The following is a 13,055-nucleotide window of genomic DNA, read 5'->3' on the forward strand; positions in this document are numbered from 1 at the left end:
CCTACAGGACGGTTACCTTGGCCCTTCAGCCTTAAAGGCACTTTTCACAATGTGAAAGGTAGTAGGCACAAAAATATTCATTTTGGTTTTTAACTCTGGTAAGAAAAAAAAAATATATATATATATTTTTTTTTTTTTCCCTCTGTTTTACCCTCCATCGCCCTTAGATGGCCACAGTCCTTGTCTGCGGTGGCATGGTAGCACAGCCAGATGCCATTTGCCAGGAAAAGCAAGCTGAAGTCTGCAGGAGATGGGCAGTTGCTGGGTGGTGGGTAGAACAGTGCTTCATCTCTTACCAGATGTCAGCACTGGTTCCAGCTTTAACACTGATCTGCTGGGAGCAAGCCACTTCTTACCTGCCTGTCACCCATGCTGCCATTTGCCTGCTCTCGTAGGCAGAACACTGGTTGAGGCAGAGGATGTCTCCCTCTCCATCTGTTTTCCCACTGCAAAACAAAAAGAGAGCCTGATTTCAGTCTGACTTGTCTTTACAGCACTCCATTACACCAGATAAGCTACTGTTTTTTCCACCAGAACTGAATGCATCAGTAAAGCATAGATTTAAGCAGATTCTAGCCCTATTTACACCATTGCTATGTAAGCCTGGGCACAAAGGGACAGTGAGACGGAGACAGCATTGAATAGTTTCATGTTTTAGTTCACTGTTTTACCTTAATTAGAAATAAAAGACTTGTATTTTAAGGCTGTTTGCTCATTGTAAAAGTCATGAAAAGGACTGATAGAAACAATTTCCAAATATTTTCTGTTAGGAAAGTAGAGGCTTTGCAAGTCAATATATCTCCAGGGAAGGATCAATTTTTATGGAGTTTTCCCATCATGATAATCTAAATTAAATATTTCATTTTATGTTGACATTAATTTCTGCATCCAGCTAGGCTAGCACTGTGCTTGATAGGACTTACAGTCAAAAAATACTATTCCTTACTGCCCCCAGTGAGCCTTGCTTTTTGTTTAGACTGCCTCTCCCTGATGCACCCGAGTTTTCCATTGATGATGAAATGCTCTGATGAATCCCTGGAGTTACAGCTGAACTCAGAAGAAGGAATAGCAGAAAAAGGAAACACAGAACCACACTGCAAAGAGCAATTGCAGAAACCCAGGCACACCACTACCAAGGTCATGCTAAGCTAAATGTACTGATACTGCCAGTTCCCTTTGATTTTTAAGTCAATTAATTCTGCAAAAGCTCTTAGTTGTTTTTGCTGTTGTTGTGTTTGGTAGGTTGTTTTTGTTTGATTGTTTTTGTTTGTTTGTTTGTTTGTTTAATTTCTTGCTCTTGTTTTACGTTTAGGCACACTCACATTTTTCTTAGATGTGTCTGTCTGCTACAGCAAGAGCAGAATGAACAAAAGACTGAGATGATCTTTGCATGGGATGGCACGAAGAGCAGGGAGCCCTGCATGGCAAAGCCCTGAGCAAGCACAGAGAAGGAAGAGTACAGGTGAAAATACTGAAACTTGGCTTGGTTTCAGTGGAAGTTTGATTGTGTGTTTGCCTTTCAAATTGTGTCTAGCATTGGAGGGACTTTTGTCAAATCAGCCTGCCTACACTGTTGTCCTGCCTGATGTTGCAGTCTTGAGAGGGGGCTCTAAATCTTCTCGCATTGCTGTTGTGATACTGTCACAGGCAGATTTCCCATCAGGTTGGAGACAGCTGCTGAAATCCTTTTTCACCCAATCCTTGGGGGACCCTCTGCAAGAATGCATGATGAAGGAAGCAGGCCTTTGGTGGAATGGCTGCATCCCTTTCGGGAACCATACAGCCGACCCTTCCTGGCAGAAGTCATGTGACAGGCCATGTCCAAGAAGGTGCAGTCCTGCTGGCATATCATGACTGGTATCTCCTTGGGTCTGCACCATCCAGAGGAGCCAGTTCTTGCTTGGAGGCTGCCAGGGTGAAGCAGAGGCTCTCAGAGATTCTTGAACAAGGAGATTACTAGGAAAATATTTGTTGGGAAGGGTGAGAGGGGCTTTTTTTCTGTGCCGTAGTATAATCTCTCTGCCATATGTAATCTCTCTGCCATTAATCTCTCTGCCTCTCCGCCATAATCAGGAATAATTCATAATTCGTGCTATCTTCTGTCATATATTTCTCTAATATACTGCTTATTTAAACTCTAGTTTTATGATGTGATTTTCCTCATTTGTAGCTATAAAATGTCATAAAGCCGTGTAACAAAGTGGAGAGCCAGGTCTTATCAAATCAAAACTAGCAAAGGCTTCTTTTTGACAGATAGTTTGAGAACTGATAAAATAATAATGCAAGTTCTTTCTTTTTTGACAGACAAGATTTACCAGTACACCGTGGATATGTCGAACCTCTCCAGCCATACAAAACAGCTGTAAACATGGTTTAACCAGACTGTAAAATCAAGTTTACAGCTGCTTTGCATCACCACAATGGCTCAAAGCAGGCAGCACATACCAGCAAACGTGGGCCTAATTGTACACTAATGAACGATGAAGTGCTTTAGCATGCAGTATTCATTTTGGCAGAATGAAAAAGAAATCTTTATATAGAGCAGATATGTTAGAATTTAGCTTGGATTTGCTCAAGAGGAAAAAAAAAAAATCATCCTCTTTTATTCTGAATGGATTATAATTAAGAAAAGCATCAGAGACAAATTTTTCAAGTTTAGAAATTTTAAAGAGCTTTAGGAATACATCCACTCTTTCCAAATATATTACCACCTGCTCGGGCTAGAGTTACAACAAGTGGAACTCTTAGTTTAATTATAAAACAACGGTCCAAAAAATCTGCTTATGTAAGCGTGTGTTTCCATTAGGGAAGAAAAATTTTTACAGAAAACAAGCTAAAAAGTTAATGTTGCAAGTCTCATTGTCTCTGTATAACTTCATTAATGCTGGGTAACTACTCTATGCTTAGCAAGGTGTTCCTTGTAGAAATCTGTTAAAACAGTTGAAATCAAGTGCAACCTAGATGTGTGCTTAGCTTGTAGTTATCTTAAAGAAGAAATGTTCATAGTACTTTTCAGTGGTTTTAAGACATAGCTTTTCTTCTGTAAATAACATTAATGGCCTGATGGCAGTCCCCCTGCTGGGAATACAGTGGTCTTGGTTTCTGTGATTTTGACAAACTCAGAAGCAAAAATACATTTTATTTGTCTAATTCTTAAGAAATCAAGTTGATCAAAATCTATGGTGTTGGCCAAATTAATTTATTGGAACTCAGAAAACAGAATGAACTAGGTGACTGGTTCTTGTTCATTTTTTCAATGAATTGTGCTCAAATTGCAAGGAAAACTTGGGACAGAACCGCTCATTATCAGAGAACTAAATTTTCCTCCTCTTCCTCCCAGGCATTGTGCCAACAGCAGTGCAGGATATGAGGGAGATTTGGGCCCTACACGGTGAAGATTCATGTATCACTCATCACTCCATGTGCCTCCTGGAGCCCAGAGAGACCTGGCCTTTCAACTTGACTTGCTTTTGCGGCTCTGCATTCCAAAACTGATCACAAAGCCTTGTGGTAGATTTCAGTCCTGCAGAATTGAGCCTCTTACACCTGGGCTACCCAGAGACTGACTCCAGGTACATTTATGTCACCATTGGCCAGCAGAGGCAAGTGCCTCACCCAACAACCACATAGCTGCCAAAGGATGTGAGCTGTGCATGAGCTCTTATCCCTCATCTCAGCAGGCTTGTTATTATCTCAGGCTGAGGGCTGTGCTAAACGCAGATGCACGGATTCCTCTTCACCACTGAGGAGCATCCAGCTGGCCCACCACCAGGGAGCTGGTGCTTGCCTGGAAAACACAATGCAGAATATCAGCAAAACATTACATTGGTTTTGAAAACTCATTCCAAGTGGGATAAAAAATGCCAGTTTAAAGATAAAGCCAGGAAAGTCTGGTCTCCAGCCCGTAAGATATTTAACCTTTCTTCATTCTTGAGCATTAAGCATCCCACACACTTTCAGTGATAATAATAACAGCATCAGCAATAATAATAATAGGAAAGCAAGATCTGAAACAAAAGCAGAGCTGAATGCAAAATGCTTAGGAGGTGTTAAGTTTCATGCTGAAAATTATGCACCTAAAAGGTACAATTTAGGAAATCATACTTAACCAGCAGGAATAAAAAAAGATGAACTCTTCATGAAAAGTAAGGATAGAGCAATTCTGAAAAGTCTTTTGTCACTGAAACTACAAAGGTGAATGATGAATCAGCTTGTGGCATGGCATTAGAATGAAACATATCTTCCCTGTAAAAATGGTTTTTATTCAAGTCAAAAATACAATCATTGTGTTACATTTCATGGGGATCTCAGTTCTTAGGAAAAAAATATATATATTTTTAAATTTTAAAAATATATATATATTTTTTTCTTTTTCCTTGAAAAAAAAAAACTTTTAACGAAAGTAACTTCTTCAAATAAGCAAAAGGCTTGTGGACACTTCCACAAAAGATAATGCTCATATAATTTATGAACATGAATATTATAGCAATAAAAAAAGGAAGTGGTTCAAAAGATGGACATTAGCACCGCCTCCCCTTTTCACACAACTCAAAGCATGCTTTATTGTATTGAAACTAGTCAAGTAGCAATAGAAAGATAGTGATAACAAATATAAGCAATTCTCTGACTATAATCCCACATCATGCAGAGGAAATCATCTTTCATCAGTCAGGAAGTTTGCAAAGCTGTATCCCTGTTGCTGCAGGAACTTCACAGATGAGATTCTCAGCTGGCATAAAAGTTTGTCACTGCCTCCATCTCAAAGGAACTACCCCAGTGTATATCCAGAGAAGCTCTGAGCCCTTATTTATTGTGACTATTTGTCTCTTTTAGTACTTCCATTACTGTCTGCATGGAGCACCAGATTAGCCAGGCATCTCTATCTGGCAGGATAAATACACTTGTAGCTGATGTATCTGTGAGGAAGGGCAGATGTTTTTCTGGAGACCTGCTCCCAGAGACTGGATTAGTTTATGGAGAAGTCTGCTGGTCCTAATTTAGGGGACAGTTAACTTTTGGGTCAGCCTTCAGGTGTTTAGTAGCAGGAGCAGCAAACAAGGAACCAGGTGAGGCTCCACTGATAGAAGTGCTTGTCATCAGCCAAATGGGGGCTAATTGCAGGCAAACTGGACAGCCCTCAAGCAACACCTGAAATATGCTAGAACCAACATCAAAAGAAAATCCTATCAGATCCCTAACTGATACCAAGCAGACAAAAAGAAAAACAACAACAAAAAAAATCACATGGAATTAATTCAAAGTCCTGATAGGAAATTTGTAATGAGCAGAGACAAATATATAGTTGTGTGAGAGCCAAAGGTTAGAAGAGGCAGGTTACTGATCCTTCCCCTGCTAAAGTGGCTTAGTTTTTATGTTCCTTTAAACACAAAGTGCAATTTGTACAAGGAATAAATAAGGTGATTTTACCTAAATATAAGTTTGAAAAATATCTGTTATCTCTGTTAGACACAGTTAAATGTAGTTTTTTTTTCACACCAATGATACATCTGAATTTCAACTTAATATTACGTCTTGAAATTGCGTGTTACAATATGGGGGCAAAAATGACAAATATACTATTTTCTTACATAAAGAGAAACATTTATTCCCCTATTTTCTTATAATCACTCATGCTCAAACATCATCTTTTGTTAGACTATTACATATTAAGAAGCTACATGAAGGTTTTGTTTTTTTGTTGCTGTTTTGTGTGTGTGTGTGTGTTGTTTTTGGGGTGTGTCTGTGCGTGTTTTTAATTTGGGATAAAAAAAAGTTTCAATTTTCTGTCTAATTATCTGGCTTTTATCAAAAAAATAAATTGTCAGTCTAATCTACTTTCTGATAAAAGCAAGATAAAAACTATACTGAAGAGATTTCTGCCCATAAAATAATCCATGTCAATATTTCAGGTATGACAATCCTCAAACAAACGAAAAAGAAAATGCCTCTTTATCATAACTTTTTGTTCATATGTTCTGAATGTTGGGTACGTTTAGAAAGGAAACACCTGCTAAACTGCCATGCTGAACACTGTGTAATGAGATTGAAATTGTTTGTTTTTATTGTAGAAGTTAAAAAAAAAAAAAAAGGAGAGAGAAAGAATTACACCATTAATAGTGAGAGATATTTCTTAAGAGCAAGTGGCCTGTACATGTGTTTCTCATTTAGACAGTTCTAGAGCCTGGGAGATACATGGTTTCATACCAGGCTTCTGCTTTGATTTGTCTCCAGAGGATGGCAACCTGTCTCCTCTGGACAGCAGGACAAAGGTGGTAGCCATTATGGTTATGTTTATTTATATAAAATATAATTATAAATATATTATATATGTTTGCACAGCGAATCATTGGCCTCTTTGTGTTTTCCCCCTTACAGTCATACTAAACAATCAGTTTTATTTCTATTGATCTGCAGATTATTATATATCTTACATATGCAGATTATTATATATTTTACATATTTTATTATATACCTTATGTATATCTTACATTATATATCTTACATATAAGCAATATATATATATACCAGTTTTTCATGACTGTTTCTTCATCTTCTAGGGCTAGGCTATTCTTTAAGGGAGAATAGGTGTTTGCTCAGGAAAGGAAACAATTGTGTGGCAGGTTAGATTGTAACAAACAGGGAAAACAGGCATCAGTTTGAAACTGCTCAAAAGTTTGGGTGTTGGAAAAAGTTTCTGGAGAAGACAGTAGCAGGCAGATGAACTAGTCAAAAGTGTACGGTACTATATTTATTATGTAGTTAACCATAAGGATATCACCCACTTCACTTCTTAGTGACAGATGAAAATCACATAACACATACATTATAAATGTCAAAAGTGTCATTCAGAAAAAAAATAAAATGGAAATTGTCTACCTTTTTGTCTTTCTGCGCTACAGCAAGAGACAACAGAGAAATGAGCCAATCGATCATAGCTTATACAGTCAGACTCCTAGGGCTTGCACGATGCTCTGTAATTTGTGATTTGACCTCTTAGTACCTTCCTCTTGCTGAGGCTCTCACAGAAAAAATGATGTGCCAATGAAGAGTAACACAAGATTCATCTTATTTGACTAGCTAGGTCACAACAACTGTTTGGGTTAGTCTATAGCAGTCTGCAGTGCCTTGAAAAGATATAGTAAAGGGCTGTGGAATTACTTCCTAAAAGCATCACCAGTAAAGCCAGAAAACACACCTAGGTTTATCAGATGGAGTACCGGGTGATCCATAATACAGATACTTGTGTGATCTTCTCTTGGCTGCTGTAGCAGCAAGCACAACAATAGAAATGTATTTTATTAAAGAAAACAAGAACTAATATGAATAGCATCTGGTAGTATCCTGTGCTGTACTGTGTCTACTTTTTTCCTCATGTCATAGGAAGGTTGATCCAGTGTAGGCAACACTTTTGATGCTATAGGACTTGTGCCATAATTTCCACACTTCTGATGTTTGGCTGCCAGCAAATGTAGTCAAATCCAGTGGCCAGGACAGCCTTCCCTTGTGTCTAGCTGATCCATGTGTCCAGTGCAGGCTTGCTGAGCTCCTTGGCTGGTGCTGGTGTGGCCTGCAGAGTGCTGCAATGTCATTCAGGAGCTACGCCAGCACTCTCACTGGTGGCCCAGGATCAAGTGAGTTGGGAGTGTTAGTGCACGTGCTCACTCAACACCCTATGCAACTTCATTTATCAGCTCATTATTGCTTCTTAAGCAGCAACTGCCATCCCCAGCCAGCATGGACCCTGGTCCCTTGAGTACCGCCTCTTATCAGGGTACTTGGAGATACTTCAAAGCTATCATCGTTCACTAATAACAATAAATTTTGTAGTGGTGTATAAGCCTGAGACCAAGATTGCTGGAGAGGAGATACCTACATTTGTTCACACATCAGGAAGGCAGTAGTGGGATTCACAGGGGGTTATCAGCTCTTCCAATCTGGCTGCCTTTGCTCTCCCTATCAGGTCATAAATTGATGTACTGAATGCAACTGCATATAACCGGGAGTCTGGCAACATCCACCAGAGACTCACTGCCCTCATGCACACACACACACCTCACTCACTCCTCTGCTATTTACTTTGATTTATGGTTCACTGGCAATCCATGTGGCCCTGGATTGAAAATGTTACACAGAGTGAATCAATTATAGTGTACTAGATTGATAGGCCACCTACTGTATTTAAAAATAATTGAACTGTGAAATGATTAAGTAAACTAAGAATTTTTATAAGTTTGAGTGGTAGGTAATTATAAATGGCAACAATGGAAGAACAAAAGTATATTAAGCAGTAGTGACAAGAATAAATGCTAAATTTCTGGCACTTTGGAGGTCTCTTTATTTTCAGTATTTATGAGAGATCATCAAATCTAAACATAGTATGAAGTATGTATGGAAGATAAGTTGTACAAAAGAATCACCAAGAAACAAGAGTCAAAATAGTATTAAATGTATTAGAACAATTATTCTAATTTCTGAGAAAATAATACTGAAAATCAAGCTGTAGTATCTATTAGTAAAAATAAAGCTAAATGAAAAATATTGGGGAAATAAGCATAAATTGGAAACTGAAAATGCTGAAGAAGAAATATGTTAAATTAAATATGTTATTTTAGTACTTTGTGATAAATATGGAGAAACACAAATGCAGCATTTCTAGAAAGAGTTTTTTTAATACCAAAGGAGAGAGCAAGGATGATAACTTATATAGTAACCTTTACTTAAATAATTGATTCTGGTCACACTAAGAAGAAAAATCATAATAGCATTTTAACAGCATAATTTTAGAAAATTTCACATGACATTTAACTGTAAAAAAAAAAAAAAAAAAAAAAAGGACGGAGTATTGAAATCACCAATATAGGCTGCTAAAAATATATATATATATGGAGTCAATACTACCACAAACCTAAATATTTTGTTCTCCACCATATAAAATGGGCGACATTACTGACTCTCAGACACATTTACTACTCAGCAAGGTCTGTGGAAGAAGTCTCCTAAATGCCACCTCAAGAAAGAATTATGTAATTTCACTTCCTCGATAAGACAAAAAATTGGTCTTAAGAGAGAAATGCTCTAGAATCTCAGGGGCTTGGAAAAGACAAAATATATAAAAAAAATTATTAAGGCAACCATCAGCCAATGTGCTTGCATTCAGTAATGTCAACAGCCAGACACTCATCAGCATCTGGAGGAAGAGGACATTTGTAAAATTAACCTTAGACAAGACAAACATAATCCCTGTTTCCCTCTGCGGTCACTGTGGAGAGGCAGACTGCTACAGCGTTTGTGTGGCACCCTGGGCATTCACCCCAAGACCCTGCTCTGGCTGTGAGAAGGGCTCTGTGACATGGGAAAGGCCACAGCCATCCCGACCCTACTCTTCCATCCTTTGCCTCCCAAAGGTTGTTCCTCACATGGCCCAACACAGTCTCCATGGTTTCTCTCTTCTTATTCCAGTATGAAGTATTTCAATAGCAGCTCTAGCCAAAAATTGTCACCTGATGGTATCACAGAATCTCACTGACTAGCCTGAGAACAGACGTGGTCAAATCTCAGAGCTCTGGATTTATTGGAAATAGTTGTATTTTGAATAATAATAATAATAATAATTTTGAAGTAAACTGTAGAAGTAGCCTAGGTTTACATTAAAAATGGCCTGATGTCTCATTCTGCAATTTCTAAATATTATCCACTTTCCTTTCTTCATATTTGCATTGATTTTATGGAGTTTTTCAGCATTAATAGTGGGAGCACACCATAAGTCATGTGACATCTAATTATGTTTATTTATTGTTTATTTAGATGCTTTACTAATTACAATTTATTATTTTCTATTCAGGTGCAAAATACTTTCTGCCCACATTGCACTGACAGCTTGCACAATAATCAAAGCTTTTTCCCAAGGAAAACCTTTGCAAGGACAGTTTCCTAATAGCCTGGAAAAACTTCATTTATCCTGGCAAGTATTTATTCACAGAGCATCATGAAGTCATTTGTAATGGTTAGTGTTATCAGCGTAAGTGACGATCACAACTGGGCCACAGCTACATAATGATTTTACAGTTCCTGACATTTGGTATGTAGAGCCCCTTCATCTGTGCCACGTTCAGCAGGAGCCGAAGGGCTTCAGCAACATTAGAGGCACTCAGCATCTCCAAGGATCATCCCTCTCAGCTCCAGTAAGAGTCAGTTGTCTCTTGATGCACCTGAAAAAGTTTCTTTAATGTCTCCTTACAACAAAGTCCTAAGAGCGTAGTGGGTTGTGCCACTGATGATCTGCCTGATAATCTGCCATTATCAGGTAGGTATGAGGAATAATATAAATAAACTGCTCATTAAAAACAAACAAACAAAAAACTCAGTGCCTAGGTAAGTGGATGGTTACCCAAACTGCAGAAGCCCGTTGTGCAATCTGTGAATTTCAATATATGATACAGTGTATAGCATTCCTTGGGATGTTGTTATTTCAGAAAACAGGAGTAATTTCCCTTTAGCCCTTCATACAGTTTTTATAGTATCGTTACAATATATCTCTAGAGCAGAAATCTCACTATGAGAGTATATAAAATTATTCTGAGAGCTTGGTTTTTTTTTAATTCTTGTCTGCCATGCATTTTTTAAAATATATTACATATGTTTGCTTTCCCCACTGATGCATAACAATGACAATGGCTGATCTGTCCAGTACAATCAACAGCCCATGATAAATTTAATAGAAGCACTTTTTGGTGTGTGCTGGGAGAAGGATGGAGGAGTCACAGATGTTGGAAAGTGATTTCTTTGTCTTCTTTTTGTCTCTTAACAAGATGCAAATACCCTTTCTATCTAGCATGATAATTTATTTAGTGTAATGTGCATTTGGTAATGATAACAAGGGAGAAATGTTTAACCTAAGGTACTGTACTTCACACTCAGAATAAATTGCCTCTTTCAAATGTGCTTGTATAAACTGTGAATTTAAACTCTCAGTCCCTGTGAACAGCTCTTCTGATGTATTTGTGTTAGAGGAAAATATCCATTATCTTTCAGGACATCTCTAGGAAGATAATCCCCAGGAGGAATGAAATTCAGCAGAGGCTAAGAAGTCTGCACCTTTGATCCACTCTCACACAGCTAAGCTAGACAGCATTATGCCAAAGCCAAAAATACTTGGGGAACTTTAAACCCACAAATATCTACAATCTTTACAATGCAGGATATTTTTCATTAGGTCTTCTCCTGTAATATTTCTGACTTCTGTCTCCTTCATAGGCAAGTCAGTTTGCAGGGATGACAGGAACCAATGTAACTGAAGGTCTGCATAGCCTTCATACTCTGCCACATAGCAGATACTGCCTCAGTATGTGGATGTAGGGGTTAATTTAAGCAAAAGCAGTTATTTTCTGCTTCCTTACCTTTATTCTTCTCTCTAAAAATAAATGGATTACTGCAAACGTAAAAGGTTATAACAAGTGATATACCTATACCCTGCTTACGATCATTTTTCAAGACAAGGGAATTTATTTGTCCAGAAATGCCTTGAAATATCAGTCAAAATTCTGTAATTTTCAAAAAGCTTTGTTCACTGTCTTGGCTATACACTACAGTGCTTAATGTGCTATTTATTGACAGTTATTTCAGTGTCTGAACAATAGTATCAAAATCACTCCTACTCGAGAGCAGGTTAGTATGGAAGAACGACTCACCTCTGGCAACATTTCAAAACACACTGCTAATTACCAGAACTATGTTTTGACTAGTAGCTATACAGGAATCCTTTGTAGAAACTTGACTCCTTAGAGAAACAGACCACTATGTCATTTCATTGCAGCTGAAGAGGTTTTAAATGACAGTTTTGGTTCCGAGAAGGTGATGACAATGCTGCAGGTTTTCACAAGATGACTGTGATAACTGCAGCAGCAAAAGCAAAGGGTGCTTAATAGACAATGAACCTCAGCACCTATTATTACTGTTCTTCCAAAACATAGATTTCCTTAAATCGATTTCATATGTAAGGGGTTTCAGTCAGCATTCCAATAAATTGCATTTAGAAAGTAACTGATCAAAATCTACAGGCACTGCCCAGGTAATTCTGGTTAATGTAACGGAAATTGGCTGTGAGTGTCTAAAGAAATACTTCCGAAGATCTAACTCTCACTGTAAAAATGAATAGTCAACCTTACTTAGAAGTTTGGTTTCATGTCATTATTTTTCCTTGTCCAGCTTTTCCTATGAACTGCGCTTCCTAGAGGGATCAGAAGAAGATATTTTTAAACATTCATCCCTCAAGACGGATATTTCAGGTATTCAGAGAAGCCCTTCATAGCTCCCAGCAACCATGTCATTCAGGCAGTTGTAGCCAAGGGAGTTGATCTGAGATGTCCACGTCATATTTTACTAGCAGACGGCTGTTGTAAGATCAGTCTCATTTTGGGCCAGCCATAAGTGATTTTGCTTTCTTGTGCAGGTCAATGGATACCTAAATGTCTGTGAAATGGTATCATGGCTGCAAGGTAATACTCCTATATTTCCTTTTATGACAGTTTCTGTTTTTCACTGCCACTCTACCCCATTAATTCCGCTTCTGAGAGCTGAAAAATGAGGTTCCATATATCCATATAATGGACTGCATGTATTTCTGAGATGTCTTCCACATCCAAATTTTCCTAACTCTTAAAGAATCATTATTAAAGTTCCTTAATTATCTCTCATCCTATAGAATCCTAAAAAGCACTTTATACTTCAATAAATTCTTGATGAGGTTCTCTCCCCACCTCTCAAATGACAGCCCCAAGGCCCCATGCTCCCATGCAACATCTGCTGAGTAACCAGCTACCAAGTCAGCTTGCTCTGCATTTCCAAGCTGTAACAGGGAACCACATGAACAATAGATCTCTGTCTGAGTACCTGACAGTACCTGTAGAAAAAAGTAGAATTTCTTTTATTGAGATTATAGAGATTATAGGTACATCCATGGAGATTCTCAGAAGGAAACAACCCTGTTCTCAGCATGTAACTCAGAGTCTGTGGTTTCACTGCCCATGTAGCTCAGGACTGAGTTCAGATTTTGGCCC

General features: G+C 38.2%; 1 long non-coding RNA gene across 2 annotated transcripts; it reads left to right on the forward strand.

The window, feature by feature from the left end:
- The first annotated feature begins 987 nt into the window (after positions 1-987).
- On the forward strand, positions 988-5,836 carry LOC118256509 (uncharacterized). 2 transcript variants are annotated; one of them, XR_004781256.2, is made up of 3 exons: positions 988-1,154; positions 1,313-1,462; positions 3,341-5,836. It is a non-coding gene; the product is annotated as an uncharacterized LOC118256509 (long non-coding RNA). The 2 variants fall into 2 exon arrangements; XR_004781257.2 differs by having other exon boundaries at positions 988-1,137.
- The last annotated feature ends 7,219 nt before the right edge of the window (positions 5,837-13,055 follow it).

The sequence above is a fragment of the Cygnus atratus genome, chromosome 3 (genome assembly GCF_013377495.2).
Source record: "Cygnus atratus isolate AKBS03 ecotype Queensland, Australia chromosome 3, CAtr_DNAZoo_HiC_assembly, whole genome shotgun sequence".
Lineage (NCBI taxonomy): Eukaryota > Metazoa > Chordata > Aves > Anseriformes > Anatidae > Cygnus > Cygnus atratus.